This window comes from Petaurus breviceps, unplaced genomic scaffold, assembly GCF_028583685.1.
Source record: "Petaurus breviceps papuanus isolate PSGF00001 unplaced genomic scaffold, PetGlider_PUasm1.0 90740, whole genome shotgun sequence".
In the NCBI taxonomy this organism is placed as follows: Eukaryota; Metazoa; Chordata; class Mammalia; order Diprotodontia; family Petauridae; genus Petaurus; species Petaurus breviceps.
The window spans coordinates 38,630-57,055 of record NW_027187330.1 but is presented as its reverse complement, the minus strand read 5'-3'; the positions used below and the strand labels follow the sequence as shown (position 1 = coordinate 57,055).

General features: G+C 40.0%; 1 long non-coding RNA gene across 1 annotated transcript in view; it reads left to right on the top strand.

Annotated features, from left to right (window-relative positions):
• Nucleotides 1–18,179, top strand: part of LOC138145428 (uncharacterized) — a 108,490-nt gene extending 90,311 nt beyond the window's left edge. The window contains exon 3 of the long non-coding RNA XR_011164230.1: nucleotides 18,083–18,179. This is a non-coding gene — a long non-coding RNA (uncharacterized lncRNA). The remainder of the gene's footprint in view (nucleotides 1–18,082) is intronic.
• Nucleotides 18,180–18,426: the final 247 nt, after the last annotated feature.

The following is an 18,426-nucleotide window of genomic DNA, read 5'->3' as shown; positions in this document are numbered from 1 at the left end:
TGAACAAGCATGCTGTTGTATCACAGCCACTGATTGCATATAAAAATAAGATATTTTATTCCTTCTTGCAACTATAATTTAGGGAGGGAAAAGTACATTTTTCTTCCCCTCCACCCACCCTAATTTCCTGGTTCCACTGTAGGCTGTCTCCAAAACAAGGGGCTATCTCGACATCCTCTCCAGCAATTACAGCACATTCACAGGAAGAAGACATCTCAATAGTCACATTTGATGAATTTGGCATCAGCATCATTAGCTGCCTGCTTTGCAGCCATGCTCTCATCATGAAATCCCTTCATCAGCAGAGAGATGAGTCATTCTTTGTTTATCTTATGCCACAAGAATTTCTCTTGTCTAAAGAGTGCAATCACGCTTTCATCAAATATCGTTTCTGCCGAGGTAGGCTCAAAGGAACGCTCATATCGTTCTGCACTTTCATAATGACCACCAAAGTTCATTATCCAAATAAAGCCATCGTACCTCCAGATTTCTCAGGGAAGGATTCATCCAACATGCCTCCAGCAGCACAGTGGGGCTGGCTGCTGTTCTTGCCTGACAATTCATTTATAGATGATAATTTGTTTTGATAGCATAAGCAGGAAGTAGGGGATTCCCCCCTCTATTTTCTGTAGTCGGAATAAGATCACATAGTGTCGTTTTATTGTTTCTTATACATATTAATTTTATTGAAAATGATGACTTGTGGGTTATGTCTAACAGCAATTAACTACCTGGTCATTTTTTTTTTCTTTTTGGAGGGCAATTGGGATTAAGTGACTTGCCTAAGGTCACATGGTTAGTTTTTGTGTTAAGTGTCTGATGTCAGATTTGATCTCAGGTCCTCCTGACTCCAGGGCTGGTGCTCTATTCCCTGTGCCACTTAGCTGCCCCACCTGGTCATTTTTTTCTTCAATGTGTTCCTAGAACTTTGTAGCAAAGAATAAAAGTGTGAAAAGGTTCATAGATAAAACTCTGAAGGGACTTCTGAGACTTCCTGGAGAGCAGGGGTTATCTTTTACCTCTCTTTGTATCCCTTGCACTTAATACTAAGCCTGGCACTAAATAAATGTTTATTGACTGACTTATGTCTAGTTTGACCCCCCACCTTTTCCCAAGACCCAGCGAGGTTAAATGACTGTCCCAAAGTAAGCCAGCTTGGCAGTTGCGTGACAGTGAATAGAGCATTGGACCTGGAGTCAGGAAGACCTGAGTTCAAATCCAGCTTCAGAAACGTAATAGCTAGATGACAACTGGTAAACTGTCTGCTTTGGTTTCCTCAGTAGGAAAATGGGGATGGTAACAGCACTTACCTTCTAGGATTGTCAGGAGAATTAAAGGAGACAATATTTGTAAAGTGCTTAGCCCAGTGCCTGGAACAGTGTAGGCATTTCCTAAATTCTTTTTCTCTTCTTTTTCCTTCTCCAAAGTCATACAAACAGAAGTGAGATTTGAGCCTAGGTCTTCCACCTCCAGAGACAGTGTCCAAAGCATTGTACAATGTTGCTAGTTTCAGATAGTTTCCCAGAAAAGGAAATCTCTACTAATACAAATCAATAGAGTTGCTTTACAAAGACCACCATGAAAGGAAGGCAGCAATTTTAAAGTTTTATAATGTGCCTCATGTTCAACTAGTTGAGAAAATTTGACATGCGAACTATAGATAAAATAGATAAAACCCCAATAAAGTAAGGAGTCTTTCCACTTAGACCATTATTTTATGTTATCTTCCTCACTGGGCTGTTGTGAAGTGCAAATGAGATAATGTATGTAAAGCTCTTTGTAAACCTTAAGGCATTACATATCAGTCATTAGTATGATTCCGTATTAAAAGGCTTAGACAATCAAACCATTTTGATTACAGGCCAGGAAAGCATAGTAGTTTACTTATGAATAAATTACACGCAACACTTTTCACATATTGATGGACTTTAAATCTGCAAAAGATAGTTTAAGAAGGGGTTCATTTAAATGTGCTTGAGAATTTTGGGATTTTCTATTGTTTTAGAATTTCTGAAAATTTAAAAATTTTGCTCTTGAGTCTTTAACTCTTTTGGTATTTTATTTTTCCCCAGTTACATGTATAAACAATTTGTAACATTTGTTTTTGAAACTTTGAATTCCAAATTTTCTCCCTCCCTCCCTATGTTCCCCCCCCCCCAATGAGAAGGCAAGCAATTCAACACAGGTTATACATGTGTAATCATGCGAAGTATATCCATATTAAAACTCTAACTGTTAAGAATTTGTATGACTTTCTACACTGAGGGATCGAAGGGCTTGGAATATGATATTCCGGAGGTCAAAGGAGCTGGGATTAAAACCAAGAATCACCTACCCAGCAAACTGAGTATCATGTTTCAGGGGAAAATATGGTCATTCAGTGGAATAGAGGACTTTCAAGCATTCTTGATGAAAAAACCAGAGTTGAATAGAAAATCTGACATTCAGATACAAGAAACAAGAGAAGCATGAGAAGGTAAACAGGGAAAAGAAATCATAAGGAATTTATCAAAGTTGAACTATTAACATTCCTACATGGAAAAATGATAATTGTAACTGATGAAACTTTTCTCAGTATGAAAATAGTTGAAGGGAATAGAAATATATATATATATATCGTGTTTCCTCGATAATAAGACCTATCCCGAAAATAAGCCCTCCCCTTACTGTGTAAGATTCCTCTAAAATAAGCCCTCCCCCAAAAATAAGCCCTATTGAGATTGCTACTGTAGTGAAGGTGATCCCCTGCGCTACACGCTACATTATGGTACCCTCTGTATGCACCGTCCTCCCCCCCCCCCGGTGAAACGCACGCTGCGCTCTGAGCTGCATCCAATCAGAGCTGCAGCAGTGAGCGCGTCATCCTGTTCTTCCCCAGTGATTTGCTTATTGAATAAAGGTACATTTTTTTGTTCACATTTACCTGTTTATTAAAATTGCTGTCAATGTTCATTAAAATAAGCCCTCCCCTGAAAATAAGCCCTTTGGTGTTTTTCTGTCCAAAAAAAATAATAAGACACTGTGTTATTATCGGGGAAACACGGTATATATATGTTTATATTGGAGGGTATACGGGCATATGAATACATATGTGAATATGTGTATATATGTTTACAGGTATACATAGATAGAGAGCACAGGACCAATTTAATAGGAAGGGATGATACTTAAAAGGTGAAATTAAGAGATGAGAGAGGAATATAATGAGAGGAGGTGGGGAGAGACAGAATGGGGGTAAATTACCATGTTTCCCCGATAATAAGACACTGTCTTATTAATTTTTTTGGACAGAAAAACACCAGAGGGCTTATTTTCAGGGGAGGGCTTATTTTAATGAACATTGACAGCAATTTTAATAAACAGGTAAATGTGAACAAAAAAATGTACCTTTATTCAAGAAGCAAATCACTGGGGAAGAACAGGATGACACGCTCACTGATGCAGCTCTGATTGGATGCAGCTCGGAGCGCGGCGTGCGTTTCACCCGGGGGGGGGGGACGGCGCATACAGAGGGTACTGTAATGTAGCGTGTAGCACAGGGGATCACCTTCACTACAGTAGCAATCTTAATAGGGCTTTTTTTCGGGGGAGGGCTTATTTTAGAGGAATCTTATACAGTAAGGGGAGGGCTTATTTTCGGGATAGGTCTTATTATCGGGGAAACACGGTATCTCATATAGAAGAGGCAAGGGAAAATGGTTACAATGGATGGGAAGAATAGGAAGGCAAAAGGGAATGGGTCAACCTTATTCACATTGAATTTGGCTTAGGGAGGGAATGACATACATACTAAATAGGGTATCTTACCCTACAGGAGAGTAGGGGGGAAGGGGATGAGAGGGGAGATGATGGAAGGGAGGGCAGGCTGGGGGGGAGGGAAGTTGGAAGCACCCACTTTTGAAAAAGGACGGGATCAAAGTAGAGAATAGAACAAGTGGGGGGTGGGATAGGAGGGAGGGAAATATAGTCAGTCTTTTACAATATATGTACTGTAGTAATGTTTTGCATTAGCTACACATGTACAATCTGTACTGAATTGCTTATCTTCCCAGTAAGGGTGGGTGACAAGGGAGAAAGGGAATGAATATGGAATTCAAAGTTTTAAAATCCAATGTTTAAAAAAAAATATATATATACTATTATTAATACTATTTTATATGTAATTGGGAAATAAGATATACAGGCACTGGGGCATAGAGATTCACCATGCCCTACTGGAAAAGTCGAAGTGGGTATGGGAGAAGATATGGGAGAGAGCAGATTGAGGAGGGAATATCCTGTGGGACTGCTGTTTTGGGGTGGTGGGTAGGGGAAAAAAGGGGAGAAAATTTGCAACTCAAAATCTGGCAGAAATTAATGATGTAAATCAGAAGTTAATAAAGCATTTGAAAAATGAAAAAAAAGAATTTGGATGACTATTAGTTTATTTTGCAATTTTCCATTATTTTTATGCAAATGAGCCTAAAATCCTGCTACCCTTCCATTTATTCCATGATACTGTGATACTGTCTTCATACTATACTTTATCTTTCATAGGTTTCTTCCCAGTTTTATTACCACTCATGGCCTTCTAAATCTAAACACTAGTAGAGAAAGTCAATGAAGGTTTTTTTTTAATCACATTAAAAAAAAATCACATTGCACTGAAATGAATGTTTTTAATTATACACAAACACTCAGAGTTTTAATTTAAGATATGTTAAAAGGGTCAATGACATAATGGAATAGGGATTCTAATTTCTAATTTATAATATTTGTGATAATATATTGGCCCATTTGAGAAAAAATTTTTTTCTTCTAATGTTACATCTGGTCATGTCAAGGGCCTAATCTTATAGGGTTCCCAGAAGTTCCTCTAGAGTTTCATTTAGGAACATTAAAAATAAATGCAAGAATTAAGAAAACAATATATACAATGATCATAATAATACAATGTAAACAACACTAGAAAGCTGAGGAACTCGTGTTCATTGCAACCATTAATTATGATTCTTTCCAGTTCTTGGGAAAGAAGTGGGGGAATAAGGGAGCAGGTTGTTATTTACTTTGTCAGACATGGTCCTTTGGTTAGTTGGTTTTACTTATTTTCTTTGTTACAGAGTATGGTTTAGTGGAAGGGGTGAGATGTAGTATATTGGGAGATATTGCTCTGCTCTTGACTTGGTTTCCCTTTTCTTCTGGGCAGGGGATAGCTTGGTTCTTGAGAGGGGAAAGAGATTAGGGGAAAGCTATATTTCTCTGGTTATTCCTTCAAGAAAAAACTTGCCACCTTCTTTCATTTATCTGACCTAGATCACAGTTGCCCATGACAATAATTACTCATATCTAAAACATTTTAAGATTTTCAGACTGTTTTCCTCACAGGAATCTGTGAAGCAGGCCATGTAAGTATTATATCTTTTGGGGGAAAAGGCAACAATAACATTTTAGACAAAATAAAAATAACTTTAATCCATGGGGGTGGGAGTCAGTGTTGGTTTAGTCTAGAAGATACTGTTTAAACCTCAGAGGTGCTCAGTTTAAGGTCTCAGGTAACAGATTTACATTCCTAGAGATAACACACTTCTTTGTAGTCTGACTTCCGACCTCCTCATTCAACAGAAACAGCTCTTTCCTAAGTTACTAATGATCTCTTAATTGCCAGATTTAATGGCCTTTTCTTGATTCACATTCCTCTTGACCTTTCCACAGATTTTGACAATCACCTGATCATTTTCTTCTTCTGGATACTCTCTTTTCTCTAGTTTTTTATAGCAATGCTTTCTCCTTCTTTACCTGTCTCTTCTTAGCTGTTTGACCTCTCCTCTGTCTCCCTCACCAGATCTTTATCCAGGGCATGCCTGCTAACTGTGTGGGTCCCTAAGGCTCTATTTTGGGCCCTCTTCACTTCTCTGCTTATACTGTTTCATTGGGTGAGTATATCAGATCCTGTGGTTTCAATGATCACCTTCACATATATGATTCTTTCATCAACTTGACAGTTCTAACCTCGCTCTCTGGTGACCTCTTGCGTCTCCAATTGACTTTTGGACATCTCAAATGGTGTCCTGTAGACATCTTAAATCCAACATATTCAAAACCAAATTTGTTATCTTTCCCCCAAAACTTTCTCCTATTTTAATTTTCCTATTATTTTGGAGGGTACCTGCCACCATTTGCCAGGATACCCAGACTGTCATCCTTGACTACTTACTGTCTCTTAGACCCGTATCTAATCATTGTTTTTACCTTTGTAACAGCTCTCATATATACTCCCATCTCTTCTGACACTATAACCACCTTGGTGTAGGACCTCATTACCTCAAGCCTGGTCTCTTGCATTACTAGTCTACCGTTTGGTTTCCTGGCCTCAAATTTCTCCCCCTCTCCAATCCATCCTTTGCTTGGCCATCAGATTGATCTTCCTAAAATACAATTTTGACCCTGTCACACATCACACATCTTCCATTCAGTAGATTCCAGTGGCTCCCTATGGCTTCCTGGATCAGATTTAAAATCCTCTGTCTTTTGAAAACTCTTCAGAGCCTTGCTCCTTCCTTCCTCCCTAGTCTTCTTATGCCTTCACATACTCAGATCCAGTAACACTGGAGTCTTGCTTTCAGTCTCACAGGATATTCCATCTCCCAACTCGGAGCATTTTCCTTAGCTATCCCCCATGCCTGGAACTCCCTTCCTCCTCTCTCCCTCCTGGCTTCCTTCAAGTCTCAGCTAACATCCCACCTTCCGCAAGAAGTCTTTCCCAGTCCTCCTTACACCTAGTGCCTTTGAGACTGCCTCCAATGTATCTTGTCTATGTCTCCTCCTTACATAGCCGTTTACACATTGTCTCCATCATTAGATTTAGGAAGGGTTTGGTTCTTTGTATTCACAGTATCTGGCACAATGCCTGGAACATAGTAGGTACATAATTAAATACTAGTTGACTAACCAATACCAGTGATGGAAATGAGAAAAAGGAGTTCTCTCAATGGGCATCTCTGAATTTGTGTGTGTGTGCAGTCAAGTCCTTACCTCTTTCTGGTTGTTTACATGAACTCCCATTCTGTACAGCATTTCCTCTGCTCTTGTGGACTCAGTTAACTCTAGGTCATTTTGGACTTGTGAAGAATATATTACCTTCCTTTTAGGTCATTTCCCGGTGTGTGACATTGGATTTTGAATCACTCAAGGGGACAGGCACCCTATCTTTTATTGTTCTTGTACACTGTTTAATAAACACTTTGGCTGAGGCAATGAATGATTGATTTAATTTCCCCCCTTTGTGAGGAGAGCAGGGATTTAAAGGCACGGGCTCCCCTACCTACACCCTGATTACAGCATGAAATTGGAGGTCTGCTGAGAATTGATTGACTATTAACTATGTGAAAGTCAATAGAAAGGAAAGATGGGGACTGTTTGTTGTCTTCTTAGCAACCAATTATAGCTTGAAGTTACAATGATATGTTATCTCATTCCTCTCTTAGAGGAAGAATATATCCTGGCCAATTAAGCATCTTTCCTCCGCTTGGTGCCAAGTATACAACCACCCTTACCTCACTGTTTCCTTTTCCTTTTCCTGGTTTGTCCCAGTTTTCTTTTGTGGGATGAGTATCAGTAACTGTTACTAAGTAAATATGGAAAGGTCTCTGGATTAGCTAATCCAAGATTAGAAATTTTGAACAGTTAAAGCCTCCACCCTTTCTCCCATCCCTGCTGCTATCTAAAGACTTCCCAGTCCCTTGGCATACTCTACCTGCTAAAAGAGAGATTAGCAGGTATTAATGAGAAGCCTTAAAGACAAAAGAGTCTCTCCTTGATTGAAAGAACATCCCAAAAGGGAGAATCTAGAATCAGGATGTAACTATGGTAAGATTAAAATGTCTACGAGAGGCAGCTTGGTGTAGTGGGATGACCAGGGGAATTTGGAGACAGAAGACCTTGGCTTGAAGCCACATTCTGACACCGATTTATGTTGTGACCCTTAGCTTCTCTGCTCCTCGGTTTCCCTCATTGTTAAAATGAGAACCGCAATGACAGTAGCTGACATTTATAGTTGTTTAATCACATTTCATCCTGAATTATGTGAAGAAGATGCTACAGAAATCTAATCCTCATTTTTTTAGCTGAGGAACCTGAGTACCAGGGAGATGACATGATTTGTCCATGGTTGTAAAACTAGTCAAAGTCAGAACCAGGATTGAAGCTCAGGGTTCTCCCGAGTCCGGGGCAAAGCTCTGTCCAACGAACCATTGCTGTGAAGACAGCCCTTGCTTCACCTAACTCCCAGGTTGTTGTGTGGGAAGAGTTTTGTAAACCTGAGAGCTCTATATGTGTTCTTAAGAATTTTTTTTTTCAGGGAAGGGAAAGAGAATCATAGCAAGCTTGAATTATAGATGGTTAGGTCTGGAAGGAACCTTAGAGATCTCTATTCTAAGCCCCTCATTTTTACAAATGAGAGGGACTTTGTACACAAATGCTCTGATACAGGAGTTGACAGGTTGAAAGTGGAGACCAGCATGTAGTCCAGGGAGGCTGGAATGCCTGAAGGGGAGTGGTGTAAAATATGGCTGGAAAAGTAAATTGGAGCCAGACTACAAAGAGCCATGAATGCCAGAAAGGATAAGACATCTCTATTTTATCTATTAGACAGTGAGGAGACACTACCAGTATTTGAGAAGGGTAGAGACGTGATCAGACTTGATTTGTAGCAGCAGCCCTGGGGCCTTAACAGCTTCAGCATGAGATTCCTTGGTATGGACACTGGTGTTCCGTAAAGCATGTCACTCCCATAGGTCTTCACACATCACTGGGAGAACTACAACCACTACCTACTGCTGCTCTGAGGGCAGAATACTAAAGCAGTAGAAGGAAACATAGCAGGGCAAGTGCAAACCTATGGGCATGAAATACTGACACTGGACTCTGGCTGGCCATGCAGGTGGGACAGGTTCCTATTGCCCGGTGTTCTGATTTGGATGTCCATCACTGTTTAGATGAGGCAGGTTATTATTGAGTGAAACATTATTGGGTTCTGAAACTGGATGTCTCATGGATATCTTAAATACAACATGTCTGAAACGGAATTAATTTTCCTCTCCCACCCCCCAAACCTTTCCTTCTTCTTATCTTTCTATCATCCTTGTAGCCATCGAGGCTGGCAATGTCAACTCTTCACTCTCACTCCCATGTATCCAATCACTTGCCAAGTCTTGTCAATTTACCTTCATAATATCTCTTATATTTGCTTTTTTTCTCTCTTCTAATACTGTCACCACTCTAGTATAGGCTCTCATAACCTTCTGCTTGCACTATTGCAATAACCTTCTTGTTGGTCTCCTTAGCCTAGAGGCAACTGGGTGAAGCAGCGTATGAAGGGATGATTCTGGAGTCAGACAGACCTGAGTTCAAATCTGGCCTTAAACACTTAATTACTGTGTGATTCTGAGCAAGTGCCTTTAACCTTCCTCTGCTTAATTTTCTCAACTATAAAATGAGAACAGTAACAGCACCTACCTTGCAGGGTTGTTATGAGAATCAAAGGAGATAATATCTATTAAAGTACTTAGCACAATGCTTAGCATATAGTAGGTGCTATGTAAAGGTTTATTACTCTTTCCTTCTCCCACCTCAAGTCTCTCTCCACTTCACTCCATCTTCCACTCAGATATTGAAGTGATATTTCTAATGCAGGTCTGACTATGTTGCCCCCTATTAAATCAAGTCTAGTGGTTTCTCTATCACCTCCATGATGAAATATAAAATCATCTGATTTTTAAAGTCCTTTATAATCTTACCCCATCTTACTATTCCAGTCTTTGCTTTTGCCTAGCACAGTGCTCTGCTCTGGTTAGATCCTTAGTAAATATTGAATTGAATCCCTGAGTTGGGGTCCTGTTGGTCTATGGCTTCTTCCTACTGTCTTGTAATAGAAAAAAAAAAACCCCAGGCCTGAGCCAGCTGGATTATAGAGTTATCTGCTTTGATTGCAGCTGGAATTATACTAGGCTAAGAATTTTAAAAAATATAGCCCATCCTTATGATTTTATTGGTGTAGTGAACTGCAAGAAAGCTCCCTTCAGCCACGCAGATCAGCCACTGACTTGTAATTTACAGTCTTGAAGAGTTGTCTGGGGCATCGAAGGGTTAAATGATGTGTTCCTGGTAACACAATGGCAGAGTTGGAAGAGTCCCAGATTTGGAGCTGGAGGATATGGTAGATAAGGGATGGAGGCAGACATGGCTTACCTCAATACTTTGGGTGAAGTGTTTTGTGGGGAAGATGAAGATAATGAATCAGGTGCTAATACAGTCACATGGATTCACAACTGAGTTGTCACACTCAGTGGTTGCTAATGTCATGGTTCAGTGTCAGTGGAGTATACTGCCCAGCAAATCTGTGTTTGCCCCTGTGCTTTTAACATTTTCATCAGTGCCTTGGATGGAGACAGGGTTGGTTTGGTTTGCTCATCAGATTTGCAGGGGACCCAAAGCTGAGATGGATGGCATGGTTAATGAAATGGATGATAGTCAGAATCCCAAAAGATTTTTGACAAGCTGGCATATCTAATAAGATGAATTCAATAGGGATAAATGGAAAGTCTTGTGCCTGGCTACAAAAAATATTCAACTTTATAAATACAAGATGGGGGAAGCTTGGTTAGACAGTAGTTCTAAAAAAGACTTTGGGGTGTTAATGAACTGTCAGCTTAACCTGAGCCAGCAGTCTGATCTGGCAGCCAGAGCATCTTGGGCTGCCTTAAGAGATGCAATGATTGCAGCAGTAGAGATGCGGTAATCCCACAGTGCTCTGCCTTTGTCCATCTTCTTTCAGAGTATTGGTTTTAGTTCTGGGCACCTCAGTTTAAAGATATTGGTAAAGTGGAGAGCAAAGGTTTCAAACCCAAGGCCACATGCCAGCAACACTCCTTTGTGCCTGCTGCAAACAAATACAATAGAACACAGATAATGTTAATATGTGTTTTTTTTTAATCAAAACATGGCCCCGTAGATCTTTGTTAGGGTTTTCTGGTCCCTGATTTCTATTTGAATTTGACACCACTGGTGGAGAGTATCCAAAGGAAGGCAGCCACAGTGGTGAAGGGCCTTGGGCCCATGACATCTGAGGATTATTTGAAGAAACTAGTCAGTTGATAAACATTTTTTAAGTGCTTGCAATGTACCAGGCACTGCTGAGTGCTGTGATCAAAAAGAAAGGCAAAAGGCAGTCTCCACCCTCAAGCTCACAATGCAGTGGGCACATTTAGCCTAGAGAAAAGGTCAGGGAAGACATGATAGCTGTCTTGAGTATTTTCAGGGCTGTCCTAGGGAGGAAGGATTCAGTTTGTTCTTTTTGGCCCCAAAGGGCAAACCAGGAGCAATGGGTGGAAATTACAAAAAGGCTAATTTCGACTTGATGTTGGGGAAAAACATCCTAAAAATTTGAGCTGTCACTGAGTGGGATGGGCTGCCTTGAGAGGTAATGGTGTCTCTTTGGAGCAGAGGCCAGACAAACAGACGCTTGTCCAGCATGTTCTAGTGAGGATTCCTCCATGGGTTGGATTAGAGGGACTCTGAGATCTCTTCCAACTCTCAAATTCTGTGCTCTGGGTTCTAATCCTGACTGCCACCTACTTACTACCTATATGTGGCTTAGAATCAGTCATCTGACTTCTCTTGGTCTCGGTTCTTTCAAGTATAAAATGACAGTGTTAGACTAAATGGCCCCTGTGGTCCTTTTTTTTTCATCACTGAAATTCTGTGATTTGATGGTTCTGTGACATGCCCCAGATCAGCATGAGCTACTAGGTAGGGAAGTCTGCTCTTTCTGATCTAGAATTTTGAGAAAGCTATATAATATGTGAGCTCTATGTGTGAATGTTTAATTCCTGGACTGGAATTCTGCATCAGAGAACATGGAGGCAGTAGTAATAAAGGAATGAAAGGTGATGAATCTAGAAACACTAATTTTAAGTGATAAGCAATGAGTTGTGCACACAGGGCATCAGCACAAATGTTTCACTGATTTAGAATGCCTTTCCCTGCAATTATTCCCCATTGAAAATTGAAAAATGATTTAAAATCATTAGGAACTGGGCATGGTGTCACTGGCAATTTTGGAAGGAGGGCCAGGCTTATCAAAGGTTCCATCACTCTCCAAGACTGATTTTATGAATGAACTTGATTGGAGGCTGGAGGCTGGGACTTTTCCAGGTCCCTGAAAAATAGGACCTTGGAGTCAAGATCACCTAATGAATTCCATACCACTGATAAGCAGGAAAAACGAACCAGGCAGCAGCTGAGCTTAAGGAGGGAGTAGAGGGGCTTGAGTACCTGGGATAAGGAAACATTTGGGAGGTGTCATTTGAAGGAAGGGGGCTGAGGGAAGCTTCCTTAAGATTCTTCTGATAACTCCCAGATTTATAACCCAGGACAACCCTAGTAACTTCTCCATTTCCCTCTGGCTGGGACCACCCTGTGAGCTCTAGGAGTGAGCTCTCCTGGCTTTGTTGAGATGAAACTAAGTCATCTGAAATGTCTCAACCTAGTTTATGGGTTTCTCTATAGAATAAACATTAGCCTAAACAAAAACTAATTAATTCAGACTCCAGTTCATGAGTTAGACATTCACACATAGAATCATAGATGTTAGAGGTGGAAGAGACTGTTGATTAAGAACTAAATAGTTCAATCTTCTCATGTTACTGATGGGGAAACTGAGGTTCCCCAGAAGAATGGGGACTTTCTACTGCTTGATAGACCTGGGACTAGAAACTGGGTCTTAGTGATCTCACTGGCTACAACATTATCCTTTCTAATGGGCAATTTCAGGTCTTCCTCATTTTGGAAAGAAAGATTGACTCAGCAAATAAAGTATAAATAAGATTGCCAGAAGGCTGTTTACTTCAGAAAAGCTGTCTTCAAGCACTTTCATAACTACTTTCAGCAACAGTCATTTGCATACAAACAATGAATGTGCTAATTAAAAATTCTTCTGAAGTCTTCATTAATAGCAGATTGGGCATTTTACTGAGGCTCATTTGGAAGCTGACTGAGTTGCTGAGTCTACTGAGGAAGAACTCAAATTGCATTTCTTTAGACTATCAACTCGGATGTTTTACTGAGTGAGAATGCCTTTCCTTGCAATTATTCCCTGTTGTTTTACTTGAAAATCATTAGGAAATTTTTCCCTTCAGGGCTTCTCTCTTCCAGGTTGCAATCTGGGTTTCCCATAAGAGCTCCAGCCCAGCCCTTTAAAGACCTTTGTTCCTCTCATCATCAGCAGCTATCCTGGAGCACCTGCTGTGTGAGAGGGCTCTGGGCTTGGTGTTCTGGGGTCATGGGGATGGGTGGAGCTAGTGTGGAGAAGAGAAGACCTTCCTTCCTCCAGGGCTTGCAGGTCAAACCAGAATTTCCATGTGCTGTAGTGCAAATGAGAAAGAAGGTACAAGAATATGTGCAGATGGGAATAGAGATGGCTCCATCATTGCTTCATTCAGTCACTGTTGTGTGGTACAAGTGCTGTGTCAGGCACCATGCAAGGTGATGGGGACACAGAGCCGGAAACAAAATAATCTGTGCCCTCAGGGTTTTTGTGTTCTACTAGTGGGGCATAACGTATGCACAGATAAGTAGAAGTTAGAGACAAGTTAAAAAAATTTTTTTAAACTAAAGTTAGGTGGCACAGTGGATAGGGTATTGGGCTTGGAGTTAGGAAGACCTGAGTTCAAATCCAGCCTGAGATGCTTACTATCTGTGTGACCCTGGGTAAGTCATTTAACCTTAACCTGCCTCAGTTTCCTCATCTGTAAAATGGTGATAATAATAACACCTACATCCCTGGGTTATTATGAGGATCAAATGAGAGAGTATTTTAAAAGTTCTTTGCAAACCTTAAAACACTATTTAAATGCTTGTTGCTATTACTATTTTCATCTTCATTATTATGATTATCATTAATAATCCCTGAGTAGCAGTGGTGATGGAGGGGGAGGAGAGAGAGAGCATCAACTGTGAGAATGTGGACAGGGAAGTGACTTTACCTAATTCCTTACATTTTTAAACAAATGTACAGTTTACAAAGTAATTCACATTCACTGTCTCCCATGATCCTCACAAACTCCTGTGATATAAGGCAGGGCAGGTAGTAATAGCTGTCTTTTACAAATAGGGAAAACTGCGGTTCATAGCAATTAATTGATTTGCTGAGAGTCAGATGCTAATTCAATTTGACAGCATTTGTGGATTTCTGACATCAGCTCCAGTATTCTTCCTGCTGCTAGCCCTCAGCTTAACTCTCTTTTAACTATCAACACACTGTTACATAGAAATCTCATCAGAGGAGTCTGAATGGAGCTTTGAATGGAACATTTTGGTTCCAATTGTTACCATCCCTGGAAGGGTACCATGATGTCTTAGAATATGTCTCATAGCAGTGTGGTGTGGTAGAATTAGCACTTGGGCAGGGAATTGGGAAACCTGGGTCCTGGGTCCAACGCTGTGGATTACTCACAGTAGGATTTTAGGCTAGTCACTTTGCCTCAGTAGAATGCATTTTCCAATGAAAATAATGATCACAGGATTGTAGATTTAAATCTGGAAAGGATTTTTGAGATCATATAGCCCAACACTCTTATTTTACATATGAGGAAACTGAGGCCCAGAGAGGGGAAGTGATTTGCCCAAGATCATTATTTGGTGAGAAAGTAGAAGTTGGACCTAGTCCTCTAACTCCAAATCTGTCACTCTGTGGTCCTTTCCAGTTCTAACATTCTGTGGTTTTTCATTGCTGTTCTCAAGAAAAGGTACAAGATACTGGAGTCATTGGAGGTCACAGTTGTACCAAATGGTGTTGGAGAATTCTGGACTAATGCCCATTTTAAAAAATTCCAGCACTTTCTTGCTGATGCTATATCAAGAAATACCATGATGTCCAAAGACTCAAAATCGCTGATGGCCCGAAGAACTCCTTACTGTGTGGAGGCATTATGTAGGCTTCAGAATATGGCTGAATATTACCAATGATGATGGACCTGCAAGGTATTCCATAAAAGACTCTCTCCAGGAAATGTTTACTATAGCTAAAAAGAAAGTGGAACAGTCAATTAGGTAATGAGAAGAATGGACAACAAATGGACAGCTGAAATGCCATCGTGATTATGAAAATATCCAAAAGTCTATGAAGGATTTATGGGAAGATTACAGAGAAGAGTCAGAGAGGATAAGAAGGCTGACACCGCTGGAGTGTATGCACACACATCGATGAGCTCTCAGATCCACTGAAATATTGAAGCTTTTATTCCCACTTGGGTAATTTCATTTCTGGAGCAGCATGGAAGGGGATGTAGCAATATCTCGTTAACACTTGCATGTGCCAATCAAGTGCTGCCTATTTATGCGTCCTTAGATAAAATGGCTTTGTTCTCAGCCATTTTTAAAGGTGGTGAAGATGGAAGGGGTTAAATATAAATTATGTCACATGAACCTCAAAAGGTGTCTTGGTATCTAGCCCCATTTGCTCTTTGGAATTCAATTCCTTCCTGTTGCCAAAAGAAAAGTAGGGCTGATCTATTAGATCAGGATATATTCATGTCTTCAAATCCTGGCAACAGGACGTTCTGTCCTCCAGATTTCATAGTCTGAGTTGGGTGTTGCAGGAAACTTGGCACCAGGGCTTTCTTTTCAAAATAATAAACAGAGATGTCGCCTTGGGTTTCATCTGATGAGGCTTAGATGCTCCTGCATCACGAAGGCTGATTCATAGGCAAATGGGAACTAATAATAGTAAGTTTAAAAAAATATTCTCCTGTTTAAATTTGTCAAGGCAAGATTCCTGTCATGTTTTGCAGGACACGAGAGAATGTGTTCCTTTGATGGCACTGTAATGACATACTAATTTCTATTTCAGGCTTGGCATGATTAGGCTGAACTATGTCACCTCTTGCCTTTATTCAATGAAAATCAGAATGTTACAGTGAGTGGAGCTCTGGCCTTGGGATCAGGAAGACCCAAGGTTAAATATTGCATCTAGTACTGATTAGCTAAGTAACGGGCTAGCCTGTTTCCTTGTCTGTAAAAATGGGTATAAGAATAATAGCCTCAGTTTCCTCATCTGCAAAAATGGGCATAATAATAGCCTCCATTTTATCATCTGTAAAAATAGACATAATAATAATAGCCTCAGTTTCCTCATCTGTAAAAATGGGCATCATCATCATAATAGTGGTATCTATTTCACAAAGCTATCATGAGGCTCAAATGAGATTATAATGTAGGCAAAGCATTTGTAAATTGTAATGGTGTATGGGGTATTCCCAAAGTCGGTTTCAGGTCACACTGAGACTTAGGGGACACCCTGTATAAATAGAAATTATTTTCATTATATTCATGCTATAGCTTGGTTGTGTGATGTAGTAAACAGGCACTGGACTTAGAGCTCAGAGATCTAGGTTCATGTTTTGATTTTGCTACTCACTAGCTGAATACCTTTGGACAGACTCACCCTCTTACCTTGAGTTTGCTCATTTGTAAAATTGGCTTCATAATAGTTCACATTTCTTTTAAAAATTTTTAATGATCTATTTATTCTATTTCTTTCCCTTCTGCCTTCCACACTTCAATAAGAAAAAAAGGAAAAGAAAAAGAAAACTCTTATAATGAATATGTGCAGTCAAGCAAGACAAGGTAGGGAACCTGCAGCCTTGAGACCACATGTGGCCCTCTAGGTCCTCAAGTGCAGCCCTTTAACTGAATCCAAACTTCACAGAACAATCCCCTTAATAGAAGAATTTGTTCTGTGAAGTTTGGACTCAGTTAAAAGGCCACACTTGAGGACCTAGAGGGCCACATGTGGCCTTGAGGCCACAGGTTCCCTACCCTGGGCCCAAGTTTAAAAATTGTCTGTGTGTAAATCATTTGTCTCACTCTGTTCCCTGGGCTATCACCTCTCCTAAGTCTTCCAAAAGTGTTGGTCTTAACAGCTTTGTGACTATTGTATAAATCGTTCCCCTGGTTCTGCTCACTTCACTCTGCATCAGTTCATACAAGTCTTCTCAGGTGGCTCCTTAACTGTCTTTAACCATTTCTTACAGCATAGCAGTATTTCATTATATTCATATACCATACTTTATAAGCCATTTCTTAATGGATAGGCACCTTGTTAGTGTCTAGTTTTAGTTCAGTTTAGTTTGGGGTTTTTTTTGCCTCTACAAAAAGAGCTGCTATTAGTATGTTGGTCCCAAAAGTCTTGGTGCAGATTTCAGCTCTAAACCACTCTAAGACTTTGGGCACACACTGTATTTTTTTACACAGGGGTTCCTTTTCTCCTTCTTTGATCTCTTTGCTAGGTCATCACATTTTCACAGCATAGTTTTAAAAATTAAATTTTTTTCATTTAACTTTTAATAAAATTAAAATTTAATTTAATTTAAAAATTAATTAATTTCATTAATTTAAATTAATCCTTAATTCATTAAGGATTTATTTTCTCTTCTATTTCCTCCCTCTGAAAAACAAACAAAAAACCAAAACCCTTATAACAAGTATTCATAGTCAAGCTTCAACAAATTTCCACCACATCAGCTGTGTGAAATGATATTTTATTCTGCATACTGAATCCATCCACTTTCTTGTTCAGAGGTGGGTAACATTCTTCATCTTCAGTACATTGGCAATGTCCACAATCCTTTAAGATTTATAACATATTTCTCTTATAACAATTCTGTGAGCTTGAATTGTGAGTGTGAATACACTTTAATGAAAAGTGTAAATATTCCCATTTCACGGATGAGGAAATTGAGATTTAGATACTGTTAGGTGACTTGCTTAAGGTCACATAGTAAGTATAACAGTTGGAATTTGAACCCAGGTTTGCTGACTTAAATTCTACCCCTATTTAAAAACAATTAACTTTATTATGTTTCCTCTCATAGTCTAACTTATAACAGTGGGAGGTTTCCTACTTTGGGTAGTAAATGGCTCCCTAGTTTTCAGGGTGGTTATGAGAGTAGAATAAGGTTAATGTACATGAAGCGTTTGGCAGCCACCAAAGCCTAGATAATTGTGAGCTCTTTGTATAATTTTTTCTTTTTTTTTAATTCTCTTACAGGGAACTGAAATCCATCCTCCTATAGCCTCCAGAGTCCTCTGTTGCAGATACTTTCCCCAAGGTATGCTGGCTGTCACTGATAGATTCTATGCTACTGTTTGCCCACCAGACTTTTGTATCTGTGGCTCTTTCTTCTTCCTCTCTCCCTTCCTCCCTCCCTCCCTCCCTCCCTCCGTTCCTTCTTTCCTTCCTTCCTTCCTTCCTTCCTTCCTTCCTTCCTTCCTTCCTTCCTTCCTTCCTTCCTTCCTTCCTTCCTTCCTTCCTTCCTTCTTTTCTTCCTCCCTCCCTCTTTTTCTTCCTTCCTTCCTTCCTTCCTTCCTTCCTTCCTTCCTTCCTTCCTTCCT